Here is an 8,294-nt window from a genome sequence, read left to right on the forward strand (position 1 = left end):
CTAAAGCTGTAATTGAAAGTCTTTTATATGGTAAATTCGGAATAATTACGGAACCAGAATATAGTAAATACGGCAGCCAAAGAAGTTCTTTGAAAACAAAAACTTAATTTTCAGTTTTTATCACGTACCTAATATTTGGCCTTTTATGAATAAGGCTTTCAATGTCTCTCGTGAATGGCGTGAACTATATATTCCAGGTGCAGCAGTTTTTTTTTTTTTCCCCCTGGGAAAACAAGTTCCTCTTTCACAGTAGGAAATGCGCAAAGAGCATATTTGGCTTAATATGTGATTATTTTTCTCTTGGTAACAAAGACCGAATAATTTTAGAGAAAGAAGTCTCTTTCTTGGCCATTTATCAGCTCTCCCTCTGGAGCAGCCTTACATTTGTAGCTTCTTATTTTGTCACATCTAACTGAAATTCTTTAAAATGACTTTATCGGAAGGTCAGCCGCCTTTTCTATCCAATTTAATTTTATCTTGAAAATTTTGTGACTTTGGATTTGGATTAGTGATGAGTGAAGATAAGAGCACCGCCAGAGGCACTTGCACCTCCGTGGCTGGAAACCCAGCTTCCTGAGCAGCCAGGGTGTCGGGCGGCTGCCCACGAGAACTGGGACCAGGGGCAGGATGTCCTCAGAAAGGGGAGCTCCGACGTGAAGTCTTAGCAGGTCAGAACAGAAGAAATCGTAAAGTCATTTGAAGGCTCTGAAGAGTCCCCCGGACTAGGAAGACCAGTCGGGATCTGATTAAGGTAACCAAGTGTCCCAAGAGTGGAGGGGTCTATAAAAGGGAGCCTTGTGGTTTGCATTGAGGGGATTGAGAAAGAAAGAGAAAATACATATTTCCAGTGACATCAAAAGACTAAAGCCTTAAAATGGATGTTCAGTATCCTAATCTTCTTGGTAATAAATTGCCACAGTGAAATAGATGTTTTGGGCTATTTAGCGTGGGTGTCATCAAATCATGTCAGCTAACTCATCTCCCTCGTTCCAATGTTTGCACAGCAAGCAACCTCTTGGTTTTCATTTGACTTCCATGTAGGGCTTCCGATAGGAACGCGATGTCGGGGTTTTGCTGGCATGAACTAGATTCTAGTCAAATCGATGACATTACTTTTCCTTCCGGTCTTCTGCTTTTCCTGAGCAGTCTTGTTACTGTATCTGCTGCATTAAATCTCCCAAGCACACAGGCAAAGTTTGTTTCTTAACATGCTTGTATTTTTTCCTGCGGGACCCACGCACCAGAAGGCCTCAGGGAGTCCACGATGATGCAGAACCGCGTTGGAAGCCCCTTACCAGCTTTTCAGATGATTCTTCATCTCATTGGGCATTCCTGCTTGTGGGAGCCTTTCCTTGGATTGCTTTCCTGTGCCTGCCAGAGCAAATGATCACCAACTGGTGGCTTGAAATAACAGAAGTTGATTCTCTCAAGGTCCTAGAGTACAAGAATCCAAACTCAAGGTGTCTTCAGAGCCACATCCCGCTGGAAACTCTAGGAGGATCCTTCCTTGTCTCTTCCAGGCTCTGGTGACCTTCAGCATTCTTGGTTTTTGGATGAATCTCTCCACTCTCTGCCTCTATGGTCACATTTCCTCAGCCTCTGTGTATGCCCGTGTCTTCTCCTCTTCTGCCTCTGATGAGGACATTTGTCATTGGATTTAGGGTCCCCTGGATAATCCAGGGTGATCTCAGTATAAGCTCCTTAACTTAATTACATTTGCAAAGACCCTTTTTTTCCAAACAAGGTCACATTCACAGGATGTGTGTATTAGAACGTGGGCATTATTTCATTTATGTCATTTGTTTTGGTAAAGAAACTCTCAAAGTCTCCTTCAGCAGATACCACCCCCTTTGCAAATTCTCCGTGTTTGTTTGTTTTTTTAATTTTTACTTAGATTTATTTATTTATTTATGTATTTATTTATTGAAATTCAGTTTGCCAACATATAGTATAACATCTAGTGCTCATCCCATCAAGTGCCCCGCTCAGTACCTGTCAACCCATCTCCCCACCCACTTCCCCTTCCACTACCCTTTGTTCATTTTCCAGAGTTAGGAGTCTCTCGTGGTTTATCTCCCTCTCTAATTTTCCCCACTCAGTTCCTCTCATTTCCCCTATAATCCCTTTCACAATATCTTCTATTTCCCGAATGAGTGAAACCATATAATGATTGCCCTTCTCCGACTGACTTACTTCACTCAGCATAATACCCTCCAGTTCCATCCACATCAAAGCAAATGGTGGGTATCTGTCATTTCTAATGGCTGAGGAATATTCCATTGTATACATAGACCACATCTTCTTTATCCATCATCTGTCGGTAGACACTGGGGCTCCTTCCACAGTGTGGCTATTGTGGACATTGCTGCTGTGAACATTGGGGTGCAGGTGTCCCAGCTTTTCACTGCATCTGTATCTTTGGGGTAAATCCCCAGCAGTGCAATTGCTGGGTCATAGGGCAGATCTATTTTTAACTCTTTGAGGAACCTCCACACAGTTTTCCAGAGTGACTGCCCATGCTTGGTTTTAAATCATTCCCTTGATCGTCTTCAGGGTTGGTTGCTTCAACCAGGAGCTAGCAGAAGTAGGTGAAAGTGCTTTGGATTCACTTGAGGGTCTCAACAATCCTTCATTAAGGAGACTTTGTATTATTATTGGAGAAACATTTTTATTTGGAATGTAATGGGAAAATCAATAATGCTTATTATGTTGCCCATTATACAAATCAATAATAAGCATTGTAATGTCATTAATTCTACATCGAAGGTATCATCAATGTGTTTTTTAGGTTGTAATTACAAAATATGTTCTACAGAACAAGTATTTCTGTATAAATCTTTTATATTAAAAGTCAGCATGATGTTAGCACAGAAAATTGAATCTTTATTTCCTACCTTATTGGAATGTCAATTAATATGGAACTTAAACCAGTTATTAAAAAAAAGATTGGGTTGAATAATATATGACTCTATGAGATCATAAGGATCTTCTCTCCAAAAGTTATTTTGAACTGCTTAATAGAACATCTGGTCGATGACCTTTTTCAAAAACAAACTGAACCTGTAAGCTGGATTGCCATATTTCTGAGGCTAGAACCATCATCAATAGTCCTGCTGAGGTTTCACAAAAAGATTTGAACTTTCCTTGCAAAGAAACCAAGTAAGAAAAAAATTAGGCAGGTTTTTATTTTTTTTATTTTTTTGGGGTTTTGGGGTTTTGTTTGTTTTGTTTTGTCTTTTAGCAGACCAGGGGGTGACTCAGTTGCATACTCCCCTCCAACCTGCCACCAAGATGCAGTCCCAGGTCAAGGGGCCCACCTGGGACTGGGAATAAGGATACAGACACAAGCCTGAGTGCCCTGAGAAGAAGCCTCACTTCTAAATGTTGGTTGCCTTTATAATTACTTTGTTAATGGCACCAGTAACACCTTTATACAAAACTTCATTCTCCAGCTCATGGGCTCTTAGACAATTTGAGTGAAAAATATTTCAGAAATTATGAACTTCAGAGAAAAAGAGAAAAGAAAAAAATCTATCCAGGGACACCTGGGTGGCTCAGTCATTTGAGCATCTGACTCTTGATTTCGGCTCAGGTCGTGATCCCAGGGTTGTGAGACTAGGCCTTGTGTCTGGCTCTGTGATCATCATGGAGTCTGCTTGGATTCTCTCCCTCTCCCTCTACTCCCTCTCTTACTCTCTCTCAAATAAATAATTTTTAAAAAATATTTTAAAAAAAGAGAAAAATCTATCCAATTACCAAAAGTAATTTTGGTGAGAGGAAATATATTTAGAAAGACATGAAAAATTGGCACTCCCATGAGTAAAGAGAAAATCTTGGAAAAGTAAAGGATCAATTTATAGGACACACTGAGCAGAGACCATTGCTAAGCTTTCCTTCCTCAAAAATGGAACTCTACATAGATTTAAAGGACATGAGGGAAGCAGCCCACATACAGAGTAGTGTGTGTATTTGGTATAACCCTCCTTGTGTGAGCACGGAAGTATGTAGGCAAAAATGTAGCTTCCCAGTTTGCACAGTGACTTGTATGTGGGCATGAAAAGAATTAGTTTGCAAGAAATTAGTAAGTTAAAGAAAAAATCTGCGCATGTCCAATAATAGTTCAGGTAAAGACTACAGAAGAGACTTTGCAAAGATACAGATCCAGCATCTTCAGTTCTCACCATCCCTGAGATTTGAATGGCTCTTTGTAGAATTGTCTATTAATATAGGATTTCTGGATTACAAGCACTTTTTAAAAATACCATAAAATCTGAATATTTTCCTTGGTGCTTACTCTTTTTCTTTGGGTAGAGTTAATATGTCTCTCACTTTTCTCATTTATCTTAACCATAGATGTATTTAGTCCTTTGAATATGTTTTTCTAAATAAATTTAAGAGCATTAGTAGATTTTTTTAAACAGCTCTACACAGCCTTGTTGTTTTAGTGTTAACTGTTCTAAAACCTTAAAAAAAATTACCAAAATGAGAGCACTCAGGAAATCGCATTGTCTTCAAGCACACTGGTGACAGAAGCACCATGCAAGATGTAAGTACCCATATTAAGGTCTGTGTTAACTCTGTGTTGAAACATCCACTGAAATGCAAACAATTATTTGTATTAGTTTGGGAAAATATTCCCCATATATAAGGCGCTGAGTATGGTTTCAAGATGTTAGAAATTCCCTGGCACACACTCACCCCATTAAGTGGCCTGTGATATAGAAATGAGAGAGAAAAAGAGGAATGGACACTGGTCTTTCTTACTTTTCGGTGTATCCTGTTGCTGTATACATGCTAATTATATTTCCAGAAACATATGCATTTATGCATTTATTCATGTTTTATTTTGTAACCAGAGAGAATTTGAAGACGGCCCGTAGAGATGCCACACACAGAGTGTGGAGTCCGGCTGGGTTTCTGCCATCGGGTGCAGGTGGGGGTCCAGGCAGTGCTCACCTCTAGCACTTCCCATGTTGCAGAGTGAGGGATGAACGGGACTCGAGGCAAACAATTACTAGATGTTTACCAACATCTAGGTAATCTGAGGCCTGTCCGGGCACAAAGAGAGGTACCTACCAGTAGAGGCGCCCACCAGTAGATGAGTAGATCAACGTTCTCTTAATCGTCCTGCAGAACAGAAGACACTACATGCACTCTACATCTTGCAAAATCATTCACGGCCTTGTTTTGCACTGTCCTGTTATTTGCACACGGACTACTTTCCTCTTGATATTCAAAGTTCATCTCGATCTGACAAAATTCTATAAATTCTTCTGTCCCTGGAAATGTGACATTAAATAGAGAATTATGCCAACTCAATTTTCCTGCCTTTCTGGTTCCTTAGCCCTTTTCTTGTGTCACGGCAGAAAAATCATTTGCTTGCAGTCAGGAAGGTCCTAGATATTACCATGTGGCACAGGGAGGGTTAAGAGACACAATTAACTTTGGAATTCCGAAACGTGATGTAAAAACAAGGTCCTCGTGTTGCTAGTCCTTACATGGGCTCCTCTAATAGAGATTTCAATCCATCCAAAAGATAAGCATTTGACCTAAATATTTTTAAATGATTTCAAATCATTCAACTTGGATTTAAGCTCATTTCATTTTCATGGCTGGCTAAGATTTAAAGAACAAAAAAATAGGAAGAAGAGGAACATTTGCAGCCTGCCTCTCACGCTGATGGTTTACCTATATGAGGTTTGGTGAGAACACCTTTGCAAGTATGTGAAGAGGAGCAGACACCTAGCCAACCACCTGCCTAACGGACATGCTGCCCATGCCTGCCTCTTCTGCAATAACTGCACAGACTAAGATACGAGTCCTTGAAGTTCTTCTTTGGAGAATTCTACAAGCTTCCATTCCCATAAACACAGTCACTGTACTCTGCAACATTGCACTGTGGCCAATTTGTCCCATCTAGCTCCCCGTGACTCTGTATTATGTGTTTCCCGTTGCCACATCTCAGACATCCCTGGTCATGGCCTCATTTGTTGTGCTTGAAATGAGCAAATCAGCATGAACATGACAGATGCAGACCCACCTACTGGAGTGAGGGAGATGGATTCTGGAACATGAAGTGGAAAAGGTCAAGTCTGGAAGAAAAAAAGAAAACGACAGGAAAATTCCAGACAAAAATGATAATTTACAAATAATTGACTTCAAGGGTCCTTGTCTTAATTGGAAGGTGGTGAGAAGGTAAGATTCATACAGAATCAAGGACAAAGCTTTGCTTAACAATACAGGTAGCAAAGTCATGGATATCTGAGACGTACACCCCAAGCCTGAACAGAATTTCAATTTTCCAAGAATCCTGATAAAAATAAGAAAAGGAATCCATTCTTAGAATAGGTGCAGGTATATTTTGGGTTTCTAATATAAAAATCGAAGCCCAAAGATAGAAGGAATATGGAATAATCATGGCTGAGGATAAGGAGTTCATCAAGAAGCAAGATAAGATTGTCAATACGAGAGAACCCAAAGCATGGGCCGGGATCCCTTAGAACACTGCCTCCCTGATGCGGCTGCATATTAGAAATGGTTGTTCAGTTTTTAAAGTGCTGATGCCTGGACCTTGTCCCAGATCAATGAAGCAAAGCATCCTGGGACGTGTCCCAAATATTGACATTTATTAAAAAGAGCCCCAGGTGATACAGTGGTCAGCAGCGGCAGAGGGTTGCTATCACAGCAGGTGTTCTCTGGTCTGAGATGGGAACTGGTCCCATAAAACAGATGCACGAACCGTGGCAGAGCAGTGGAGACTGGTGGTGCCCACTTCGCACAGGGAGCTGGCAGGTGTCACTGAGGTTATAGACGGACGTGGGACACACCTTCACTCGGGACATTTTTATTCATTTGAGAAGAAAAGACCGGTCTGGCTCCTGCTCTCACAGCCACTGCGGTACATGGAGCTCCATAGAGACAGCGCCGGGGCAAGTGAGAGCCAGACGGGCACTGGGCGACTCTGTGCCTCGCTGAGGAAAATAATTAAACATGGGCAAAGGAGATCCTAAGAAGCCGAGAGGCAAAATGTCATCATATGCATTCTTTGTGCAAACTTGCTGAGAGGAGCACAAGAAGCAGCACCCGGAGGCTTCAGTCAACTTCTCAGAGTTTCTTAAGAAGTGCTCAGAAAGGTGCAAGACCATGTCTGCTAAAGAGGAAGGAAAATTTGAAGACACGGCTAAGGTGGACGAGGCCTGTTATGAAAGAAAAATGAAAACTTATGTCCCCCCTAAAGGGGTAGCAAAAAAGAAATTGAAGGATCCCAATGCACCCAAGAGGCCTCCCTCGGCCTTTTTCTTGTTTTGTTCCGAGTATCGCCCAAAAATCGAAGGAGAGCATCCTGGCCTATCCTTTGGTGATGTTGCAAAGAAACTGGGAGAGATGTGGAGTATAACACTGCTGCAGATGACAAGCGGCCTTATGAAGAGAAGGCTGCTAAGCTGAAGGAAAAATACGAAAAGGATATTGCTGCACACCGAGCTAAAGGAAAGCCTGATGCGGCAAAAAAGGAAGTTGTCAAGGCGGAAAAGAGCAAGGAAAAGAAGGAAGAGGAGAAGACGAGGCAGATGAAGAGGATGAGGAGGAGAAAAGATGAAAAAGATGAAGATGAAGATGAAGATGATGAATAAGTTGGTTCCAGCGCAGTTTTTTTTTTCTTGTCTATAAAGCATTTAACCCCCCTGTGCACAACTCACTCCTTGTAAAGAAAAAAATTGAAATGTAAGGCTGTGTAAGATTTCTTTTTAAACTGTACAGTGTCTTTTTTAGTAAAGTTAACACACTACCGGATATGTCTTTAGATAGCCCTGTCCCAGTGGTATTTTCAATGCCCACTAACCTCGCCTGGTACAGTATGTATGGGGGTTTTAATTTGCCATGGAAATTTAAAGCAGGTTCTTTGGTGCACAGCACAAATTAGTTATATATGGGGATGGTAGTTTTCCATCTTCAGTTGTCTCTGATGCAGCTTCTACGAAATAATTGTTGTTCTGTTAACTGAATACCACTCTGTAATTGCAAAAAAAAAAAAAAAGTTGCAACTGTCTTGTTGACATTCTGAACGTTTCTAAGTAAATACAATTTTTTTATTAGAAAAAAAAAAAAAGGAAAGATCCAGAAATTTCTTTATCATAGAAGACACCCTCCGAACATCATTTGTCACCTTGAGGGCCTGGTGACAACCATCCAGCTTATGAGCACTACTCCCCCTCGAATTGATCTGTGATAGTGAAACAGTCACGGTTCTGGAGAACCTGCAGAGTGCTGAGCTGGCTCTATGTCTAAGACTATTT

At 41.0% G+C, this 8,294-nt stretch overlaps 1 pseudogene; it reads left to right on the forward strand.

Annotated features, from left to right (window-relative positions):
- The first annotated feature begins 6,874 nt into the window (after positions 1-6,874).
- On the forward strand, positions 6,875-7,631 carry LOC112658960 (high mobility group protein B1-like; annotated as a pseudogene).
- Positions 7,632-8,294: the final 663 nt, after the last annotated feature.

This window comes from Canis lupus, chromosome 2, assembly GCF_003254725.2.
Source record: "Canis lupus dingo isolate Sandy chromosome 2, ASM325472v2, whole genome shotgun sequence".
Lineage (NCBI taxonomy): Eukaryota > Metazoa > Chordata > Mammalia > Carnivora > Canidae > Canis > Canis lupus.